The sequence below is a fragment of the Hemicordylus capensis genome, chromosome 3 (assembly GCF_027244095.1).
Source record: "Hemicordylus capensis ecotype Gifberg chromosome 3, rHemCap1.1.pri, whole genome shotgun sequence".
Classification (NCBI taxonomy): Eukaryota; Metazoa; Chordata; class Lepidosauria; order Squamata; family Cordylidae; genus Hemicordylus; species Hemicordylus capensis.
The window spans coordinates 341,787,535-341,812,191 of NC_069659.1; the positions used below are offsets into that span (position 1 = coordinate 341,787,535).

General features: G+C 42.8%; 1 protein-coding gene across 14 annotated transcripts in view; it reads right to left on the minus strand.

Moving 5' to 3' along the window:
* TBL1XR1 (TBL1X/Y related 1) overlaps positions 1–24,657 on the minus strand; it is a 269,891-nt gene that overhangs the window by 172,922 nt on the left and 72,312 nt on the right. The window contains exon 1 of one of the 14 annotated variants that reach the window (XM_053306075.1): positions 12,271–12,293. The exons of 11 other annotated variants lie outside the window; for them this stretch is intronic. The gene's annotated coding sequence lies outside the window, so the exon portion shown is untranslated. 2 more of the 14 variants (XM_053306074.1, XM_053306080.1) reach the window with 2 other exon arrangements.

Sequence of the window (24,657 nt, forward strand, 5' to 3'; positions counted from 1 at the left end):
AATATAGAATGTGTGCACATTTAGGCAGTTTAGTTGTAACACTTTGGCTTGTGAAGTTGAATTACGCTATTTCAAGAGTGTTCTATTACATACCAGGGTATTTTAAAATACATATATAAATTTGTCAAATTCCAGACATTCTGGCTGACAGCTTTTCTGTACATAGCTATTTAAAACCTCTATTTTGGGGGTTGGCAAATGTAACCATTCTTAACTCTTCTCCTGCTAAAAGCCACAGACCAGAGATTTTCACAAACGTACTTTTCACTTGCATTTACATTTCTCCCCGCCCCATTCCACAAAACCTTTGCCTTAACCCTTTCGTCTTTACCCCCATATGGAATGGTCCCAATCTGCACATACATGCATTTCCTCATCACATGCACTCCTTTTTACTCCTGCCTCTAATACCTCCCTGCTCCGGGATAGCTTGTCACCCAATATCTTTCCTTTTCCTCGGCTCCAGATTTGAACTCTATGAGCCTTGGGACAGGGACCTGTCTTTTTTGCTTTCTGCTACTATTATTATTATTTATTTTTACATTTTATATCCCGCTCTTCCTCCAAGGAGCCACTACATACTTAGGTTTCTCCTCACAACAACCCTGTGAAGTAGGTTAGTCTGAGAGAGAAGTGACTGGCCCAGAGTCACCCAGCAAGTGCCATGGCTGAATGGGGATTTGAACTCAGGTCTCCCCGGTCCTAGTCCAGCACTCTAACCACTACACCACACTGGCTCTATCAAGCACCGCGTGTATTAATGGCACATAATTCAACTCCTAACGCTACATCCCACTTTTCCCAGAGCTCTGTCATCTTTTTGTGTGGTCTTCTTCATTGTAAGGCCCGGGGATCAGGGGCATCAACCTCAAGTGAGCCTCCTTAATGGTCCATTAGGCCTGCATGAAGCTGTGGCCAAAGCGGAATACCCTGCACAGTACCCCAGCACTCTGTGGAGACTGCCATTTTTACAGTGCAGTGCTGTGTTTTGCCCGGCACCAGGGGGCTCCTTTAAGGGAAATGGAATCTTCTTGAGTCCCTGCACCATTTTGGAAGACATGCATAAAGTACTGGAAAGTGTAGCCCTTCCCAAAACCTTCCCCAGAGAGCTCTCAAGAGAGGACACCATCTCTCTTAAAGGGCCCTCCAAGCAGAGAGAAAAGCACAACACTGTGCAGAGGTCAGCACCATGGAAAATGGCTCTGCGATCGAAGGTTCTTCGCCAACGTGGCCCCTGCTTGAAAAACAGTGAAGATCACGGCTCTAGTGTGACCAATAGAATATGAACACTGCACACATATTTTATGTGCACTGAGCATAACATGTGAATAGGGTGAATGGTAGAATAGTTTAACCAAACAAACTGCATGCCTGGCAGAGGAGGATCCATTAGCACTCATTTTCCCCTTCAGTTTGCACGTGTCATTTTCAAGAGATGCCCATTTTTTATTAAAGACCATCTAAAACATGAGATATCCACAGCTGGACAAAATTCTGCATTCCCCTCATCCTGTAGGATTCTTTCAGATGTCACATTTGTCCCTTAGTGCTGTGCTATCTGTATTGCATTAAGCTCATTTCACAATGATTTTACCTCAGAGTACAATCCCTGGCAAGCATCTCTGAATCCTGCCAAATTGCATTCTGCGTCACAGTTAACTGCAGGTGGCATGTGTGCCTCAAGAGATTTTCTAACTACACTTTAAAAATACATCCAACTGAGCTCCAATGCTCCCAAGCTTCCGGTCTTCCACATCACTAAGAATTGCATGCTGGCACCTCAGAGTTTGAAACCATTAATCCTACACCAGGGCAGCCAGCCCGAGGCACTCCAGCTGTTGTTGGACTACAACTCCCATCATCCCAAGTCCAATAGCCTTTGTGGCTGGGAGGTGATGGGTTCTATAGTCCAACAACAGCTGCAGAGCCTAAAACTGGCCGCCCCATCCTATACCATTTTGCAGAGTTAATCCCTATTGATGCTCCTGGGAGCTCCTAGGAACATAAGAAGCTGTCTTATGCTGATGATGCCTTATACTGTACCTTGGTCCATCCAGCTAATTAGTATTGTCTACACTGACTGGTAAGCCACCTAATGGCACAACGGGGAAGCAACCTGCCTGGAGAGCAGGATGGTTCGAATCCCCACTGGTGTGTTTCTCAGAATATGGGAAACACCTATATCGGGCAGCAGCGATATAGGAAGGTGCTGAAAGGCAACATCATACTGTGCGGGTGAAAGCAATGGTAAACCCCTCCTGTATTGCCTCTGAGACCCAGTTGCAGGAGAGTAACAGCAGGAGAGAGGGCATGCTCTCAGCTCCTACCTGCAGGCTTCCTGTGGCCTCTGGTGGGCCACTGTGTGAAACAGGATGCTAGACTAGATGGACCTTGGGCCTGATCCAGCTTGGCTGTTCTTATGTTCTTACAGGTGAAACTCGGAAAATTAGAATATCGTGCAAAAGTCCATTAATTTCAGTAATGCAAATTAAAAGGTGAAACTGATATATGAGACAGACGCATTACATGCAAAGCGAGATAAGTCAAGCCTTAATTTGTTATAATTGTGATGATCATGGCGTACAGCTCATGAAAACCCCAAATCCACAATCTCAGAAAATTAGAATATTACATGGAACCAAGAAGACAAGGATTGAAGAATAGAACAATATCGGATCTCTGAAAAGTATACAGTGTACTGTGCTTGACTGGCCAGCAAACTCGCCTGACCTGACCCCATAGAGAATCTATGGGGCATTGCCAAGAGAAGGATGAGAGACATGAGACCAAACAATGCAGAATTGCTGAAGGCCGCTAATGAAGCATCCTGGTCTTCCATAATACCTCATCAGTGCCACAGGCTGATAGCATCCATGCCACGCCGCATTGAGGCAGTAATTGCTGCAAAAGGGGCCCAAACCAAGTACTGAATACATATGCATGCTTATACTTTTCAGAGGTCCAATATTGTTCTATTCTACAATCCTTGTCTTCTTGGTTCCATGTAATATTCTAATTTTCTGAGGTTGTGGATTTGGGGTTTTCATGAGCTGTACGCTATGATCATCACAATTATAACAAATTAAGGCTTGACTTATCTCGCTTTGCATGTAATGCGTCTGTCTCATATATCAGTTTGACCTTTTAATTTGCATTACTGAAATTAATGGACTTTTGCACGATATTCTAATTTTCCGAGTTTCACCTGTATTCTACCAAGAAAACCACATGGCTCTGTGGTCGCCAGGAGTCGATACCGACTCGACAGCACAACCTTCCCTTTTCCTTACACTGACAGGCAGCGGATCTCCAACGTTTCAGGCAGGCAGCCCTGCTTGTTTCAATCCTACCTGGAGATGCCAGACCTTCTGCATGAAAAGCACTTGCTCTACCACCAGGGAACCCCATCACTGCCATAATGGCAGAACAGTGGGGCCCAAACATAATAAATAAGATATTTTAAAGCCATCCAAGCAAGTGGTCATCACAACTTGCAGCAATGAATGCCGTATTATTATTATTTCTTGTTTACACAGTCAGACAGGTGTTATTGACTGGTTTGTTTTATCCAGATATCGAGTCCTTCCCAAGGACCTGGGATGGCTGAATTTTATCATCAATACTGTTGGTTATTATAGATATCGTCGCAAAATATAGGCTGTTCCCAGTAAAGCTGCTTTTTGTAATTGGCTGATGGTGATTTCTGTGGCCCCTATGGTGTTGAGGTGCTCTTCAAGGTCTTTTGGAACTGCACCCAGGGCGCCAATGACCACTGGGATTATTTTGGTCTATTTCTGCCACAGCCTTTCAATTTCAATTTGTAGATCTTTGTATTTGGTGATTTTTTTCTATTTCTTTTTCTTCTATTCTGCTATCCCCTGGTATTGCTATGTCGATTATTTTGACTTGTTTTTCTTTCTTCTCAACTACAGTTATATCTGGTGTATTGTGTGGCAGATGTTTGTCTGTTTGTAGTCGGAAGTCCCATAATATTTTTGCATCTTCATTTTCTTCAACTTTTTCAATTTTATGGTCCCACCAATTTTTGGCTACAGGTAGCTTGTATTTTTTGCAGATGTTCCAGTGTATCATTCCTGCTACCTTGTCATGCCTTTCTTTGTAGTCAGTCTGTGCGATCTTCTTACAAAAGCTGATCAGGTGGTCCACTGTTTCATCTGCTTCTTTACAAAGGCGGCATCTGCTGTTTGTTGTGGATTTTTCTACTTTTGCTCTTATTGCATTTGTTCTTAGTGCCTGTTCTTGTGCAGCCAGTATTAAACCCTCTGTTCCTTTCTTCAAGTTGCCATTCTTAAGCCATTGCCAGGTCTTGATGATGTCTGATTTTCCACTTATATTGTGCAAATATTGACCATGCAGGGGCTTCTTTTTCCATTTTTCTGCTCGGTTCTTGACTTGTTCTTTCTTGTAGGCCTGCTTTGTTTCATTGGTGTTGAATAGTTTCTTGTTCTTGACCATTTTAAGTGCATCTTCTTCACTGTCCTTGATATATTCTTCAAGGCCTCTTTTCTCCTCCTCTACTGTTTGATGGACTTGCAGTATTCCTCTTCCACCTGAGCTGCAAGGGAGGTAGAGCCTATCTACATCACTGCGGGGGTGCAGAGCATGATTGATGGTCATGATTTTCCTGGTCTTACGATCCAGCATCTCTAGCTCTGCCTGGGTCCAGTCTATTATCCCTGCAGTGTATCTGATAACAGGTATAGCCCAGGTGTTTATGGCTTGTATGGTGTTCCCGCCACTGAGTTTGGACTTGAGGATTTTTCTAACTCTCCTGATGTATTCACGTCCAATTTTTCTTTTAACTTCAGTGTGTGCGATATTATCAGCCTGGAGAATGCCCAAGTATTTGTAATGTTCTTTCTCTTCCAGGTTCTTGATCTTGCTTCCATTGGGCAGTTCTATTCCTTCTGTTTTTCTTATTTTCCCTCTGTTCATTATTAATGCAGCACACTTGTCTAGTCCAAACTCCATTGCTATATCGCTACTGAATATACGGACATCATCATCATCATCATCATTATTATTGTTATTACATTTATATCCCGCTCTACCTCCAAGGAGCCCAGAGCGGTGTACTACATACTTAAGTTTCTCTTTCACAACAACTCTGTGAAGTAGGTTAGGCTGAGAGAGAAGTGACTGGCCCAGAGTCACCCAGCTAGTTTCATGGCTGAATGGGGATTTGAACTCGGGTCTCCCTGGTCCTAGTCCAGCACTCTAACCACTACACCACGCTAGCTCTCATTAGGTCATACATTTTACGACGTGGCAGAAGCCCTCCAGGAATTCAGAAAGCTGTCCTCCCAGCCTTGCTACTCTCAGCACTTCAAACTGGAGAGCCCTGAAATTGCATCTCAAATATGTGCAAAGCATTTGGTCCATCATGGACCAATGACCCTCACCTACCAAAGGGGAGAGTACGCCGTCACCCACCCACACCAGCCATCTGGCCCCACACCTCTCTACCAAAAACCTTAGAATTCTGGAAAGAAAACATGGCTACTGGGTTCAAAACAAAAAACGTGCACAACTGAAAAGGTTTCCCCAGTGCCCTCAAATTGCCACTTCTACTAAAGAAGCTGTACTTAAAACTATTAGTCACTGCAGAATAATGAAGTGGGGGTTATTGTGATTGCAGGAAGCTGCACTGCAAGTTGCAAGAGTGTGGCTCGACTGACGTTCTGCATTACAGCTCCCTTTTGAGCTCTACAAATAGGCAGGTTTCACCCAAAGATGATTATTACTGGCAAAGGGAATAATATTCCCCACTTCCTATGGGCATAGATAGATAGCAGATACTCTGTCTATAAGAGTATCTGCTCATAATATTTATTATTTATTTAATTATTTATTCATTTTCTATAACGCCCTTCCAAAAATGGCTCAGGGCGGTTTACACAGAGAAACAATAAATAAATAAAGATGGAGCCCTGATCCCAAAGGGCTCACAATCTAAAAGAAACATGACACCAGCAACAGTCACTGGAGGGATACTGTGTTGGGGGTGGATAGGGCCAGTTAGTCTCCCCTTGCTAAATAGAGAGAATCACCACATTAAAAAGGTGCCTCTTTGCCAAGTAAGCATATCTTAAAGACTGAACAGAGCTAATATTTAAGCTGCATGAGGAGGAGGATGTGCTCAGGTCCAATAATTACATAGGGAATGTGACAGAAGCCATAACAAAATATTTCCTTTTAAAAAGGAGAACGTGTTTAAATACATTTGCGCTCAAACATGTAGTTGAGTGGTGGGGGAGGGGTGATGCTGTCAGTAGCGGGTGTCTGTGTGTTCGGTAATATAATTGCAATCCTGCCACTCAAATTCTACAGGATGTTTCCAGCAAATATTAGCCCACATACAGTAAATATTCATCACCAAAGGCTCACACCTCCAAAGCGAATTGGCAGTTCATCGCTTGGGTGATGGCTGTTCCATCCTATATATTGTCACCATGGCAACTTGACAGCCTCATCCCCCTCACATTCTCACCTTGCTTGCTTTCCTTTCTGGTTTCCATAGTGTAGTTCCTCGGAAACAGGATTACACAACCTTATTTTTTCTGTGATGGATGTTCCCGCTGCTAATTGGTAGGAAGGTATACCAGATGCTACCAAGAGGGACATTCTATTTTTCTAAACTCATTTAACCTGCAGTTAATATAAACAGCTAACCTTGGATTCGTCAAGTATCCTAGGAAAGCAAAACATAAAAATACATGATCTGGAGATGAAGAACACTCTCTCTCTCTCTCTCTCTCTCTCTCTCTCTCACACACACACACACACACACACACACAGAGCTAATACAACATGCATTCAACAATATATATACTTGGAAAACATCTTTTGCTGGTACACTTATAATCACTGGCTGGCGTCCAGACTAAGCTACTCAATAGTCCTACTCAGGAGTTACTCTAAAGGATTACCGAATTTCAATAAGACTTCTGTTGAGTAATTTAGGCAGGAAGTCTCAAGACTCAGAATCTTTAATAGGATCCACTGACCAGTACACTAGGCAGGAAGTCAACTACTCCCCGCCCTCCCCGTTAAAATACACATGCTTAGCACTGCATACAAATTCCATACTATTCACTTTCAACTCCATAAAAATGCACACACTTAGAACTATTTTATTTTTATATTTATATCCTGCTCTTCCTCCAAGGATTCTAGAGCAATGTATATGGTTGTATTTAAGATCCTGACAACCCTGTGAAGTAGGTTAGGCTGAAAGAGAAGCGACTGGCCCAGAGTTACTTAGTGAGTTTCATGGCTGAATGGGATTTTAATCCAAGAGAAGATTTTTAATCTCCTGAACTCCCTAATCTTGGGTTTTGTCACTAGCTGCTTTTAAATGGACCTTTATCTATTTTTTTTCTTTTTTGCTGCTTTTGTAGTTTTTTGTACATTATAACAAGCTTACCAAATACTGTCTTCTGATTAGTTACATTTTAATTGTTGTAAGCTGCCTTGGGTCCTCTGGGAGAGAAGACAGGTTATAAATCTCTGTATTAGAAAATAATATTTTTTTAAAAAAAAAAATAGACCCCACAGGCAGAACTCATGGAGGCGATGCTCACGCTTGCCAGGATGGGCGGGGAAGGCAGGGTAAAGCTTACCTTCACTACAGACAAGCAAGGTGAAGGTGGTGGGAGCATGCTTCATGCTTCCACGCGGGCAGCCCTGCTCTGTGAAGCACGGAACAGGGCAGAGGGATCTAGGGCCAGAACTCCCCCATGATGGGATTCCCCCATCAGATGGGTGCTCTGTGAGCCCATCTCTGTGTCTCCTTGGACTGAGCTCAGCCCAATGAGACACATGATACCCAGCAGCCTAGTCTCCACATATCCCACAATGCACCACATGACAAGCAGGATGCACTGGGGGATACCCCCATGCGACAGGCACTCTAAGCGCCCATCTCAAACGTATGATCCCTGTGCCAGGGTTAAGAGAGTGCTTGCACCCTTACCCTTGGCTAACAGCCAGCATAAAAAGCTGGGTCAGGCAGGCAGGCAGGCAGTGCCAAGTTAGGCTGCACGTGTGAATACCATTAATAAGTCAAGGCTATCCAACTTCAACCCTCCTGCAGATGTTGGCCTACAGCTTCTATCATCCTTGACTACTGGCCACTGTCTCTGGGGATGCTGGGAGCTGTAGCCCAAAAGCAGCTGGAGGACCAAAGTTGAGTAGCCCTGCATTAGGTTAATGAATAGCAATCATATGGAAAGTCTTCATGACAGCACCACAAGATAGGGTTACCACAATGCCTCACTGCATAGATGTGATCAGGGCCAAGGTGCTTTAGCACTTTGAATGCTAGGCTTAGACCAGGGAGACCTGGTACAAATCCACACTTAACCATAAACCTTACTGAGTGCCCTCGATACCACTAGCTAACCCTACCTCATAGGACTGTTGTGAAGTTTTTTTTGCTTTGTTTTTGAAGGGGAAGAAGATCCATGATTGCTGCCATGAGATTTAAAAGGTCAGGATAAAAATTTAATGAATAAATTCACATCATAAGTGGAGTTTAAACATGAATGTGTGATATGGCTAATACAAGGATGCAGAATATCTGAGTTGTTCCTCACTTGTTTGATCGTAACAGAGGACAGAAAATCATTCAGGAATTTCTTTCCCAGACAAGGGGAGAAAACTGAATTACAGGATACCCTGCTCACCTCCTCTAACTTAGCAAAGAGGGATCATTTAAAGTGGTGGCTCTATTATATTTAGCAGGGAGGGAGCAACTCTTCCTATCCAATTGCAGCACAACATCCCTCCAGTGGCTGTTACTGGTGTCTACCTTGTATTTCATTTTTAGATTGTGAGCCCTTTTGGGACAAGGAACCATTTTACTTATTTTTCTATGTAAAGCGTCTTGAGAACTTTTGCTGAAAAGTGTTTTATAGCTAGTAGTCACCATCGTAGAAAGTACACTTTTAAAACAAGAATATTGAATCATTTGCTCCAGTTAGCAAAATGATACCCTGTAGCCAATACTCTTTTGTCACTTACTTCTAACTTCTAGATCAAATAGTGTGATGTTACCACATAGCACATAAGGATATGTACACGGGATCAGAGAGGCCCGAAATGGGATGCAGACTGGCCCATGTGGTCAGTTGGAAGAGTGGCCTGGAGGGAGAAGGAGTCCCCGTTGCTGCCTCCGCCACAATCCCCACTGCTGTGGTCACCTCCATGGTGATTTTAAAAGACAAAATGTGCTGCCGCCTCTATGAAATCCCCACTGGTGTTGCCATCTCTGCTGTCATCTGCAGCTATTTTTTTAGAAGGTAAAATGCAACGCCTCCACCACCATCACACCACCTCCCGCCAACATCCACGGCAATTTTTAAATTTCCCCGCCTTTCCCCTCACCCCCCTCCAACCTAAGCTCTTTACTTGTAAAGAGGAATCCTTCCTGGATTCCCCTTTAGAAGTATGGCCATGAGTATCTTTCCCCCCCCTTCTCCGTGTATGCCGAGCACAGGTGCCTATTCGCTGGCCGTGGATATGCAAAACTGTGAGTGCTGAAAGTGCGGTTAGTGAGGTTTGCCTCTGTGTTTGTGTGTGTTATACACACACACACAGCCATTTTCGGGGTTTGGGGGAGCACTGTTCAAGAACTGAAGAATAAGGTACTGTCTTTTTCTTCTCTTATTTCTGCCCTTATTTCTGCCTTCTCTTGTTTTTGGCTTTTTTTTTTTTAACCTAACCTCACCTAATTCCCACTGACTCAAAGTTTTGTTATTTGCGGTTTCCATATTTGTGCCTATGGGTGAGAACAGAACCCCCACAAATAATGCGGGTACCCAAGCTGTTAACTATGGAAGTGAGCATAATTAGTCTGGAAAAAAATCTACAATACACAGAATAAAATATAGCAAAAACCCCTCTCCACAAATTATGGATGAATGAATGGCCACATTATTATTATTCCACATTTTTATTGTGTTTTGGGTTCCACTCCAGTTGTCTTCCAGCCAGAAAAGGGTGTTTCAGAATTTTTAAAGTTTATATCCTACCTTTCATTAAATTCCAAGCCAGCTTACAATATTTCAAAACAAACATACAATAAAAGCTAACAATAGAAAAGCAAACTACAATAGGAAAACACCAGATATAAAATATTTATATTCAGTGGCACTCCAACAGAACCACCCATTTTGGAGAATGCTGTCAGCTGATTTTGCGCCCTTAACAGTGTGCTAACATAGAAGGAAACAAAGTTTCCTGCATGTGAATTTTCTTGTTTGTTTTATTTTGCCTCTCCTCTGCTGGAATGACAATGAATAGATTTTTTTTTAAGTTAGCTGACCCACAATATAAAATATTCTTCCTTTTGATAATTATATTATTACTATTTCCTTTCTGCATAATCACAGGGTTAGAGTTAATAGGAAGCCATAACCCAGTTATTAAAAAGTACAAATTCTGAAAATACAAATATGGAAAAACTGTAGCTTCTGCCATTTTCAGTGCCACTCCATTAAAAAAAAGTTAAAATAATTCAGAATCCAAATATCTGCTGAAAAATCCAACAGGGGAGAAGCAAGCATGTCTTTTTAATTCCAAGAATGCATTGTAATTTACCAACGCATGGTGTTAAAATTGTCCCTTTCCCCTGGAATGGCTGTTTCACAGAATTCAAGTGTCACACACACTATCTTTGTTCTCCTTTCTACTGGAAGTTCTCATGTACAGATTTCCTTCTTCGGAGGGGACATTAGTGACTGGCTATGCTAAATTCTTCTATTTTCTGTCATCATGACATTCAAATATGGTACATATCCAAGCACAGATGTCTAGTGCTACATGAAGTGGAAACACACAAACACCCCTCGTATACATTAGTCAAAGAATCAGTGATTATCACAATTGCAACCAACATAACAAAACATGGATCCACCCAAGTGTCTGCAGTTATCTGTATTGGATAATTTAACAATGCATCTTGATATATTATCTGGGCTTCTTGAATTCTATCACTTTGTGAATTGTACTAACAGTGACAATTTCTAGATAGGTTGAAGGAAAAACTTTGGTGGAGGTTCAGTAGACACTTGATATTCCCTGAACTCTATCTAGGACTGCATTATAACCCCTATCAAAAGTGTCCTTTTGTCCGAGGAAACCCATCACATCCCAGTTATTATTTACAGAGGGTACTTGGGAGATTATCCACCAAAGTTGTGCTGCACAAACCAGCCAGGTTTATGTTTTTGAAATCAGCAGGGGTGCTGAATTCCAGGAATCTGGTTTCAACAGGCCATGCCAAAAACAGTAACATCTGTGCAGCAGAAATAATGAAATCCTTCGAGATACTTGCCATGGGGCAAGACTCCCAAGGGGGAAAATGTGTAAACAATGCAGTTGTCTTTGTTTTGAACTAAGTTTCTCTCCTGGCAGCTATATAATGAAGTGACATACACCGATACAGCACTAGCTGAGAAAGTTACTAATCCTCAAATTAAAATAATTTCAGCATTTCTACTACATTTCTAGACTCTCCATTTCCTTGGGGGCAGGGGGCAGGTGCAATACAGATGCCATGCTAGATCTAAATAGTTCCTCCTCCATTCTCAGCACAACCTACTCAATGAGGAAGAGGCCAGGAGAAAGCTATTTTAGACTGTACAGATGTGAAAGGATTGTAAGCCTACCTCTAGCTACATTCACACATCTCTCTAGTAACAGGCAAGTAACTTCTTTGTGGTAAAACAGGATGCCTCCGAAGAATGACTGAATGAGGAGAGAGTACCATAACCAGGTGGGCAATGGTACTCTCTACCTCCATACTGCAGTCCTGGTCTGGACTGGAGCCTACATAGCACACTGAAACAGAAAGTAAGCCCCATACTAGACACATTTAGTGTCATACCTTGTTTGGCCCTCAAATCGTCTGAACCAGCAGAACTGTATATGGGACAAGCACATGGGGTAAATCTCCACTCCAGAGTATCCCAGAGACGATCTTCTCCCCAACACAGCCAAGTGATAGGAGATCTACCATACAGGCTCTGGTCAGAGTTCCATCTATTAGTGAAGCTGGACTGACTTCTATTGCAGCAGGGCCTTCCTAGTATTTGCCCCAACAACAGGCCAGTTCAGATGATACTTTTAAACGTCCATTCAGTGTATCTGTGGTTTTGTATGCCCACTTGGAAAACTGATTCAGATGAACAGACCAATGTGCGTAGAGTATATTCTTCCAATCATGTGTTTAGAATGCTACTGTACCTTCCCTTCACAGAGGCAGGCCCATCACTCCCCTCTCTCTATGGTTCCCAGGCTTCCTTTGTTATATTTCCTGCTTCAAACACAGCACCTTCCCATAGATATAAGTACATAAAATATTAGAGTCTTGCAGAATGATCAGCTGTTGAGATGCATTTCTGTTACAAGGCAGAACTGAGAGCTTTGACATCTTTGTCTTCGACATGCTGACCTATGTTGTATTATATCTAGTAATATTTCATTTTGTGTTGTTGAGAGGTTTGTCCCAATGGGGATCCTGTAGAGCAGGCCTGCTCAACTTTGGCCCTCCTGCAGATGTTGGACTACAACTCCCATAATCCCTGGCTATGGGCCACTGTGGCTGGGGATTATGGGAGTTGTAGTCCAAAAACAGCTGGGGGGGCTTAGTTGAGCAGGCCTGCTGTAGAGGTGGGGGAATCAGAAAGGAAAAGGGAAAGGAAGGAGGAGAAAATGGAGTTGGTTCTGAATAAACTTTTCATTATTCTATATAAGATTTCCTTGTGTGTATGAGGGATGCAGCTATAAAAGAACCTGCCTCCTAGCTTTAATTACACAGATTAAAAGGGCAAGTTTGGAGATCTCAGGGCATAGCCCAGGCCCCTTGCCTTCTCTCCACCACTTTCCAGCACCCACTTACATCCTCTTCACATTACTCTTCCAGCCTCTTCATTTTGTTCCTTCACTCCTGACCTCACAGCATGCGCGGACATTACTTCCACGTTTTGCACTCAACAAGGGGGCAGGGGCGGCAGGGAGGAACACTGCTGCCTCAAAGATTTTACTTAGAAATGGAGCGCCGGAGGGGGAAAAGCAGTGGGAGGGGTAAGTACAACACACACACACACACACCACCCTTAAAGCAACACACACACACACCGGCGTCGGACCGCCGGACAGGGCAACATGCGAACCGGTTTGCAGGCCTCTAACATGGCCTGCAGACCTTGGCGTGCACATCCCTGGTTGAAAGTATCATCTGAACTGGCCCAATGTGGAATGCCTTCTTGTGGGAGCTGCACTCACTGAACGCCTTCCAGAAAGAAGCAAACACATGGCTTCATCTCTAGCCTACGAGACCATTTGACAATCTGCTGTTGACTAGTTGTTTAACTCTAAACATCCTCCATTTTATTGCATACTTCTGGAAGAGATTTTTAAAATTTATAAGCTGCTTTGTAAATTGAATGTGAAGGGACATTTATTTATTTATTTGAAACATTTGATATTCCACCCACTCCGAAGACTCTGGGCAGTGTACAAAAACATGCAAAACAAAACAGCATTAAAATTACATTCTAAATAAAACTAAAGTAACTAACAGGGCAGGGGGGCGGAATAGATAAGTAGAGTTGACACAAACACACTGTTCCCACGGGTTCGGCTCTCCAAATGTGCATTTTCACACAGGATCATTGCCACAAGAGGTCAGGGTGTGGGGGGGCAATAAAGCAGCAGGAAGCCTATTAAACATTTCTCATCAGGGGAACTGATTGTTTACCTCTGCACTAGAATCACATGATATACTTTGCTAGAGTTTTCACCGTGGGATCAAGTCACGGTATGGGAGGAAAGGATCCCAATTCTCCTCCTCATCCACTGCCCTCCATCAATACCATCTTTTCATTTGGGTTTCTTTCACCCATTTTGTTTGGTAAGCAGTTTTCAAGGCTGCTTTCCAAACTAGGAATACAAGTACTAAAGCTGATTCTGAATTCTTTGTGGCTGCTGTTTTGTGGGGGTTGAAAGCTCATACCCACAGTGTTGTGTTTTTCAAAAAAGCTCCCAGCACAAACTATTCCAGTACTGAATTCAGCTGTAAATCCACAGTTGATGTATCAAGAAGGTGAAATGAGACAGCATTCAAAACAAAATATAGGAGGCCATCTTCATTTGCAGGGGTGCCGTTCCTGCAAATTATTGCGAATATGGAAACTGCAAATAAAGAAAGCCTACCCTTATGGGAATCCAGGGGTTAGATTCCTTACTCTTAAATAAAGTCAAAATAGCAGGAAGTGAGCAGAAATGAGGCTAGAAAATCACAGAACTCTATTCTCCAGGTCTCCAGGAATGCCCCTCAAATCCTCTTTTTCATTTACATTTAAAAAATAAAGAATAAAATAAGAGCCACAAAATGGCTCTGTGCTTCAAAATGGCAGCCAGAAATGGCATCAGAAGTAATTTCCAGTTCTGGATAGGGTCACACTTCCCCAGAGAGAACAGGTACGCAATCTAGGGGTACTACTGGATCCACACCTTTCTCTGGTGTCCCAGGAGGGACAGGCCTTCTCTGTCACTGCCCCTTTACTCTGGAATGAGCACCCTGCTAACTGAGCAAAGAGGCACCTTTTTAAAGTGGCGATTTTCTTTACTGAGCAGAGGGAGAGCAACTGGCTCTACCCATCCCCAGAACAGCATCCTTTCAGTGGCAGTTGCTGGTGTCTATCTTGTGTTTCTTTTTAGATTGTGAGCCCTTTGGAAATAGGGAGCCATTTTATTTATTCTTCTCTATTTATTCTTATGTAAACCGCTTTGGGAACTTTTGTTGTAAAGCAGTATATAAATATCTGGAGGAAGAGGAGGAGGAGGAGGAATAGGTGGAGGCAGTGGCCAGAGGTGCTTTCTATCAGTGCTTTCTCCATCAATACACCCGTTGTGTCCGTTTCTTGGAACATATGCTGGTAACCTCCAGACTTGACTACTGCAATGCACTCTATGTGAGGCTGCCTTTGTACGTAGTCCGGAAACTGAAGTTGTACAGAATGCAGCAGCCAGGTTGGTCTCTGGGTAATCTCTGAGACAGGAGGCAATCCCTCCTTCTTGCTATACAATGTACATGCTTTTCCCTATACTTTTTATTTTTGCATAACTGTAGAAAGTTGCATGTACATGCATGTAAATTTCGTAGTAACAAGTACATGCATGTAAATGTTTAGTTAGGCTTTGGCTGACTGGACAGAAAATCCAACAATATTTTCACCACTTCCTACCAATTAAGTGGACATTCCATTGTCACAACTCTCCATCAATCCACGAAGGAACTTCCACTACTGCTTCTGCACACAGAGAATATATCCCAGCCATCAATAAATTATAAACTGACTAAAGTTTTCAAATTACCATTTTTGCTGCTTTCCCAGGCAACATGTTGCACAGAATACAACTTATCCGCAAAACCAAAACTCCTGCTTATGCAATGGAAATAATTCTCAAGAAGAGTGCAAACCTCCCCCAAAACAATTTTTATCTTTTGCAGAAGATGAATACCAAACAAGACCTGAAAAGTTTAAAATCATTTTTCATTTGATAACTGTATTTTAAAAATATTCTAACTTGATTGAGAATAATAATAAAATTGAAGTGTGATATTTGTTCCTGAGTTGAATGATGTTTTCTTAAGGACAACTGGGATGGAAGAAAGAACACAGTCAGCCTACGGATGGATTTTACAACTTAAAGAAAATGAGCAACCTGATAGCAAATCTCTTGACCCAGCCTCACTGTCATTTTAAATATTCCACAGCCCTGGTTGGCAACTAGTTTCCAAACAGGAGCCATATTTTTTCACAGAGCAGTGATGAAAAGGTTAGCAGCACTGACTCCAACCACTGGCCCAACTCCAGCACAAACTACAACATGGGCAAACAGCACTTAAACCTCCCCTCGATATAAACCGCAACAGGGGCTTTATTTATGTATCTATCTATCATCTATCTATCTGATTACTGCCTGATATGCAGGAGAACCGTATTCATGGGGGTTCCATTCTCCACTGCTACCGTGGATAAGAAACCATAAATATGGAGGCATTGAGGCAATGGGATTTCTGGAGGTCGGGGAAATGTTCCCCAAAAGGGGGAAATTGCCCTAAAAATGTGGGGGAGTGCCCTACCATGATCTGCGGGTCCCCAGCAGCCCGGCAATGGGCCCCTCAATCGCCAAAAAAAACCAAATCATCCGAAGAATCATGTTTTTTGCCTTTTTTCTGCAAAAGGACCCATTTCAAGGCTCCCAGTCTCAAAATTGCGGCAGGAAATGAACGCCGAGGTCATTTCTAGCCACCCTCGACCTGTGGATATGCGAAAATTAAACCCTTAGTTGCCGATTTCCCCCTGCATATACTGAAGTCAGGTGACAATTCCTCGACTGCGAATACGTGAAACCACAGGTATGGAGTCAGCTATTAACAAGGTTTTCCTTTATACATCTCTAGGCAGTGTACACTATCTAAATTACAATATTTTAAAAAACACTTTCACAGAATAAAAACAATTAAAAACAATGCACAGGGTGAAACAAGATAATTTCACAGGATAAAAACAGCTTAAAATTAATTTTAATTAAAAGCCTGAGATAACCAATGTGTCTTAAGGGTCTTTTTAAAAGAATTAAAGATATGGCGAAGCTCTTATTTATTATTATAGGGAGTGCATTCCGAAGCTCTGGGGCGGCCAAAGAGAAGACCTGGCCCGGAGTCACCACCATATGAGCTGGTGGCTATCATAACCGCACCTTTTTAAGGAGGCTTTTTAATGCTCCATTATTGTTCTGTTATATCTGGTAGGTTCTTTAGTTTCTTTAGCTTTTTATAATTTTCAGTTTTAATTTGAACCTAATAATTGTGGGTTTTAATCTGACTTTTTTTTTAAAAAAAAAGTTCATTTTATTACTTTTATTGTATCTGTGTCTATCTTATTGTTGTGAGCCGCCCCGAGCAGTAGTGCACTGGAGGGGCAGGGTATAAATATTTTAAATAAATAAATAATAATAAATAACTGGACCTCCCCAGACGATCTTAGTAGGTGGCAGGGTTCATGACAAAGAAGGAGCTCTCTTAAGTACCCTGGACCTAAGCTATTCAGGGCTTTATAGATGACCACCAGCACTTTGTATTTCACTTGAAAAGGCAGTGCAAACACAACAACAAAACCCTACATATTCTTTCCACAATATACTCATTGCCTTGCTTGCATGCATAAGAGAGGAATGCTCTTGTTGCCTCTTGCATGCGAGAGAGAAAATGTTCTCCATCTTCTGTATAGAAATGCTGATGTTTTAAACACCTTAATCATATTCTATTAAGGCTGAGTCATGCTTTCTGAATCTTTTACTCATAAAATATTAGTTTTTTCCCATTCCCTCTTCAATATAACTAACATAACATCAAACTTATGTGCTCTTAATTCTCCGCCACACTTCACCCTCACTGATTATAATTGGGCATCTACCCATAACTAGCCAAAACTTTATTTGTGTTATTTGATACCAATTAAGCCAATTAAAGTATGTAGACCAAGTAATTAACTTTAAACCCCATGTCTACTTAAAGCTTTATTTATGATTTAGGGCTCTTTTGAACCTTGCCACCTCTTTTGATTTAGCATTGGCTCTTTCAATTTAACGCTGACCACATTTCACACAGCAATCCTCCATTTACAATGGACAGCTTTTGTTAGTCCTCTTCCTCCTCTAAAACTGACAACATGCATTAACTTAATCATTACATATTTTGCAAATTCTTCTAAGCCAATAATTGCCTAAACAGATTTACAACTTTCCCACTTACTAACGATTTATAGTCTTCCTGTATCCTATTTAGCTTTTATCCAAAGTTCTTAAGAAGAGCAGTTGAAAACTGTAAATATTTTCAGAGACAGGGTCTTTTTGGTTGTGGCCCCTTGGCTTTGGACCGCCCTTCCGGAAGAGCTCCGCCATGCTCCTCCCTTAGAGTTGTTAAGAAACTTCTGAAGACTCACCTCTTTAAAGATTTTAATATTTTATCGGCAGCTTATCTCTGATGGGTTTTAACGTGTAATTTTAAATTTGTTTGTAACTGAGGCTTGTTTTTAATTAATTTCTACTAATTTTATTAATTATATATTGTTTTGTAGCATATCTGTCTTACTGATTGTAAGCTGCCCCAAGCAACAGTGTACTGGAGAGAATGTGAGGCAAAGTTTTGCATGTCTGTATCCCTCCTACAACAAATGTCTCAAGGTGGTTTCCATAATAAAAACACATCCACGGGATTTTTGAAAAAGAACGAACGGTTAGCACATTTAAACAGTTGGTGGTGTGTGTGTATATTTTTAACTAAAAAAGATGGTTGAATAAGCAAGTCAAGGTTTTTCTAAAAGCTGTCAGAAATGCAGCTCTTATTCTAGTAAGGAGTTGTTTCTAAAACCCAGGGGCAACTATGGAGAAGGCCCAGCTCTGACTTGCTACCAGACAAGACAAGCCAGTAGTGACTCAAACAAATCCGATGGAGGGTGAATGAAGCATGGAGGCAGAGCCACTGCTGGTAGAGAGCACTGCTTAGAAACAGCACAGTGTGTAGGGCAGAGCCACATAATTCAGTCATGCCAAGGTACGCATGCTTTGAAGTGTGTGGGCAATACCTGCTAAAACCTCAGAAGTCAGGGGTGCAGGTCGAGCAAGTTTGCAAAACGAGGCTTCCATGTCCTATAGGGCTTTCAGATTTAGGACCTCATCCTTAAGCCTAAACTGCAACATGGGATTATATAGGCACAGTAGTGCCTGTCGAGTTAAGATGAGGCCATTTCAAATTGGTCACCCTATAAAGCTTGTTTCTCTCCTCCCTTTAGGAAGGCCAAATGCAGAGAGGTGGGGCTCCTCTAACAGCAGTACACTAACGCGGCAGTCCAGGAGCGAGGGGTGATATTCGATCTGAGCAACTCGACTATGCGTAACCACACAAAGGAACCAAAGGAATGGGGGCAGCCAGGCCCCTACTGGTTCCCCATATCACATGGACTAGCAATGCCTATGAGCAGCAGTACCCTCTCTGACCATCAACTCAGTAGTGCTGCAAGGCAGCCAGGAAGGAAGTGAATAACTTTTCTCCGCCAGTGTCACTGCTGGCAGGTGTGTGCCACGCGTTTTTTATGTCCACTCAGTCAATTTTAGATCCCATTCACATTTAATCAGGAAGGTCCCGCTCTGACTGCCCGTGTGTACACAGTGCCTTGCCACCCAGAACAAAACTCATTCCACACACAGACGAAAAAACATTAGAGAGAACACTGCCCAAGGAGAAGTGCCTCAATCGTGCTCAGAGTAAAACATGGGGCATTCTTCATCATTGCTGCTAAAAGGGGACCCAGATGATGGGGGGGGTAGAGAAGAGGTGGTGCATGGCCTTAGGTTAGGATTCAAGCCACTTAAAGGTCCCAAACCAGCAGCCAAATACAGGGCATCTTGCCCTTCCCCATAAGTGGCAGAAGCAGAATGAATGATGCAACAGTTGAAAGTAATGTCATTTCATTTGCTGCATAATTTATACAGGTCACAAAGTTTAGCTGCTTCTCATCTGAGAATGTGGGTCATCTTCATGCAGGAAGTTTAGATTTAGGCACAGGTTGCACGCAGCCCTGCTTCCAACAATCCCTCCAGAATCACCCGCTGCAAGCAAGCAGCCTGTCACATACCCACATTTCCAACTAGCTTTGGAAGGCTGCGAAGTGCAGCCTTTCCTGTGCTTTCAGACAGCTGCCCCAACGTATGGTTGGTTATATAATTTTTAACCAAACAGGCATGTTGGAAATTAGAGTATTGCAAGGTCAACCTTTTTCACTGTATCAGTCAAAATGAGGCATGAAGCAATTCCCCCAGCAAAGTGGGGCTGAATCACTCCACAGAGAGCCAGCCAGGACTAAATCGCTACTCTGGCTCCATCACAATGCTGCCAGGATAGCTTTTATTCAGTTCAGTGCCTGGGAATTTCCAAACAATGCTGAAAGAACATGAAGCATAATGATCATGTCCATGTCACAACACCTACCACTTGCTGGACACTTGGTTAAACACACACACACACTTTGGAGATGAGGTATTGAAAAACTCCTCATTAGAGTCCCTGAGAGAAAATCCTTTTCGCCAAGAAAGGCTGTGTGCCATATCATTAAAAAGTGCTATTCAGGAGAAACCCAGTACTTCAAATATACAGAGATGATGATGATGATGATGATTATTATTATTATTATTACATTTATATCCCGCTCTTGCTCCAAGGAGCCCAGAGCGGTGTACTACATACTTGAGTTTCTCTTCCACAACAACCCTGTGAAGTAGGTTAGGCTGAGAGAGAAGTGACTGGCCCAGAGTCACCCAGCTAGTTTCATGGCTGAATGGGGATTTGAACTCGGGTCTCCCTGGTCCTAGTCCAGCACTCTAACCACTACACCACGCTGGCTCCAAAACATGATGTAAAACATAATGCACCAAAACATGATATTACAATGCAAGTATAAGAAGCCTACTCGGGGAGAGGGGAAAGCCAGGCAGGACTTATTGCTGGTTTTTAAACAATCCCGCCCCGCCCCCCGGCCGCAAAAAACAAATGTCATAGAATTTTAGAACTGGAAGGGCTTTGGAGGTCTTCTACAGGAATCCATCTCAAAGCATGGTTTGGATGGCTTAAAAGAAGGGCTTAGACAAATTCATGGAAGACAGGCCTATCTATCAATGGCTACTAATCTGGTGGCTGTGGGCCACCTCCAGCCTCAGAGGCACGATGCCTCCAAATACCAGTTGCAGGGGGAACGACAGCAAGAGAGAGGGGATGCCCTCACCTCTTGCCTGTGGGCTCCCCAGAGGCATCAGGTGGGCCACTGTGTGAAACAGGATGCTGGACTACATGGGCCTTGGGTCTGATCCAGCAGGGCTGTTCTTATATTCTTAATGCAGTAATCCTGCTCAATGTAGGGATCTGATATAGCACCTCTTGCAGATGGCCAGCTAGCCTCTCTCTGAAAATCGCTAGCAAAGGTAGACTATTCCGTTGTCAAACCATCTCTCACTTAGTAAATTCCTCCAACTCTGAATCTGCTTCCTTGAAATTTCAACCTATTGGTTCCAGAGTAATAGAGAAAAGACCACCTCTTCTATGCGACAGTCCTGGAGATATCTGAAGACTGTTATCGTATCTCCCCTTAGCCTTCCCCTCTCCAGGATAAACACACCCAACTCCTTCAACAGCTGTCAGTCTGAGCAACCCGACTATGAATCGTCACACAAAAGGAACCAAGCCTGAAGCAACCAATGTTAACCCTTCAACAGTTCCTCTTAGGACTTGGTTTCCAGACCTTGAACCATCTTTGTTCCCCTCCTCTGAATCTGTTCCAGTTTATCAATATATCCTTAAAACGCAGTGCCCACGTGAGGTCTGACAAGTGCAGGATAAAAATTACTTCTTATGAGCGGCAGATTATCTTAACGCAGCCCCAAACCACAGTAGCTTTTCTAACAACTGCATCATACAGCTAGCTCATGTTCAACTTGTGGTCCACTAAGACACCTAGATGCTTTCCACATGTACTACCGCCAAGCCAGGTTTCCCCCAGTCTGTATTTGTGCACTGCTGGGAGCAGCACTGATTGTATGGACATGCGACAGCATACCAAAGAGGACTCCATCCTTTGCCTGGGAGGAAGGTGGGTTCAACCCTGCCTTCCCCTCTGCCCCTGCTATGGCCGCGACCTTCATAGATACTTGCTTCCCCATCCACAGAAAGCAGCAACCTAGACCCTCATTACTTTGTCTAGGTTTTTCAGCATCTAACTATGAAGTCTAGAAAGCTTGCCAATTTGAAAATGCATTTATTGGTACTCACTTACTAATTATATCCACTGTTTTACTGGAGACTCCAAAATGGCTATTGGCCGGAACGGGGTGTGCTCAACACTATCATTTTTTAAAATTTTATTTTACATGTTATATCCCACTCTTCCTCCAAGGAGCCCAGAGCAGTGTACTACATACTTAAGTTTCTCCTCACAACAACCCTCTGAAGTAGGTTAGGCTGAGAGAGAAGTGACTGGCCCAGAGTCACCCAGCTAGTATCATGGCTGAACGGGGATTTGAACTGGGGTCTCTCCGGTCCTAGTCCAGCACTCTAACTTCTGCACCACGCTGGCTCTCTTCAATCAATGGCAAGCAACAAAAATTAATAAAAATGTGAAAATTGATGACCACTAAGCTACAGCATAGATCCAGGGCAGGCAACCTTTGGCACTCCAGTTGTTCAACTACAAATCTTATCATCCCCAGTCACAATGAATTGTGGGTTCAGCGTGTTGGGAATTGTAGTTCAACAACAGCTAGAATAAGGTGCTGGGTTTTTCCTTGCATTCTGTACTACTGTGCCGGGGGGTGGGGGGTGGACAAAGACCTATCATGGTAACATGTCTTAACCTTACCCATCCCTGGTATCCAGGTACATCTCCAGCGTGAAATCCAAGGCATCCAAGTAGAGAATGCTACTTTCATGAACATATGGCACATATAGTGGGGAAAATAAAAATAGCTATAAAAAGGGAACTCTGAAGCTGCTCTGCATTGAGCCACAGACCTCCCCTCCTCCTTGTATCAAATAAAAACAGAACAGCAGAAAAAGATATTCACTATGTCTTCACCAAATCATTGCAGCTTTGCTTTCGTCAATATAATGGCTGCTACGGAGATAGTGGTCCGGCTCAGATGCAACATGAACCAGTACGGAATCCTGTCTTCGTACAACATTCCCTACGCCCGGGCATGGAATGATTCTACTTCCATTGATTCAGGATGAACAGTTTTCCAAAACACAAACTAAGAGTTTTCTTCCCCATATCACAGCGCTGAAGTCATACAAGTAAATTAGCAGACCATAAAATCATTCACATGACCAGGTCTACCCAGCTAGACCTGGTCGTGTGGAGCGCCAGGATCGGGACCAATCCTGGTGCTCCTCCCAGAAAAGCTGGTAGTCCAGGTTTTCGACCTGGGCTAAGTAAGGGAGAAGAGCATGTGCATGCCCTTCTACCTCCCCCCCCCGCCCCCAAGTTATGTGGACACTCAGGCTGCCTGTACCCTGAATGTCCCATAGAGTCCAGTGCAAGGAGCTCCTGGAAGCAGGGAAATCCCCCATTGCATCATGCGCCTTGCAAAGAGCATTGTGGGATTCTGGAGGACTTCCTCCCCCGCAAAACAGCTCTGCCACTCACCATCCCAGCCCCCGTGTGGGTGCACAAGTGGCAGAGTTAAGAAGAAGCCTTCAGATCTTCTGCAGCGAGGCAGGTAGAAACCCACTTCCCCGCCAGCCTTCCCCAGTGCCAGGTAAAATGGCCATTTGAACGACCTTAATGTAGCTCTAGACACGCTAACAAGCAGCATGTTAATATTTTAAATGCTGTTAAGTTTCCAAGTTATGATATTTACAAGTATTCCAATATAAATAATTTCCAAGCAAATTTAACTTTTAAACCACATTACAAGCTTTCACTGAATCCCCTCCTCCTCACTCCCAAGTCAAATGTTTCAGTTCAACTGCTTGGCTACTTGAAAAAACTTGACATGTTTATATAGCAAATAAAATTAATAAGGTGTGCTTCTTAGTATATTTGTGGGTTTTTAAATTTGATTTATGGACCAAATAATATGCTGAATTAGATCACAATCTAAGGCATTGGGGAAATTTGCATAGTAAGATGTTCTTATGAAAAATTGTTATGGAAGGTTTTCAAGATTTTCTCGAAAAACCATATTATCTACTTTTGATCCCAGCTTAAAACAAGGCAGAACCTCTTGCTCAATCCAAACTGGGAGACCCTGGCTTATTCTAAAATACATTTTACTGTTCATCTAGATATTATCTATTTGCAATTCATATTGTAATTTTCAAAATTGTCTATTCGTGTATTAAAGTTTTTTCCCTATGTTATTTGATAGCACTCATTGCAGTTATTCTTCTATTGTACCTTGATCTCTTTATTACCTTTGGTTGTATGCCGCCCAGAGATGAAAGTTTAGTGTGGTGTATACATTTGATAGATAGATAGATAGATAGATAGATAGATAGATAGATAGATAGATAGATAGATATTCTAAAATAAACCAAGATCAGTGCTCCCTCTAAGGCGTGCGCACATGCACGCGCTCACAAGTTTTTTTAATGTCCGCTCAGCTAATTTGTCCTCTCAGTTTGAATCAGGAAGGCCCCATTCTGAATGCACGTGTGTACACACAGTCTTGATACTGCTGCCCAGAACAAAACTCATTCTGCACACAGATGAAAAAAATTAGAGAGAACACTGACGGGGATCTGAAGCTGGAGTGTATCAGGACAGGGCTCCATGTCCTGTTTGAACGAGGCCATTGACTGAAAAGTCCTACAAAACTAAACACACAGTGCTTGCTTTTTGAAACAGCAGAGCTGATGTTAAGGAAAAAGTTCAAATTGCTACACATGATGTAACATAGGAAGTTGCCTTCTACTGAGTTAGACCATTAGTCCATATAGCTCAGTATTGTCTACACAGACTGGCAGTGGCTTCTCCAAGGTTACAGGCAGGAGTCCCTCTCAGCCCTATCTTG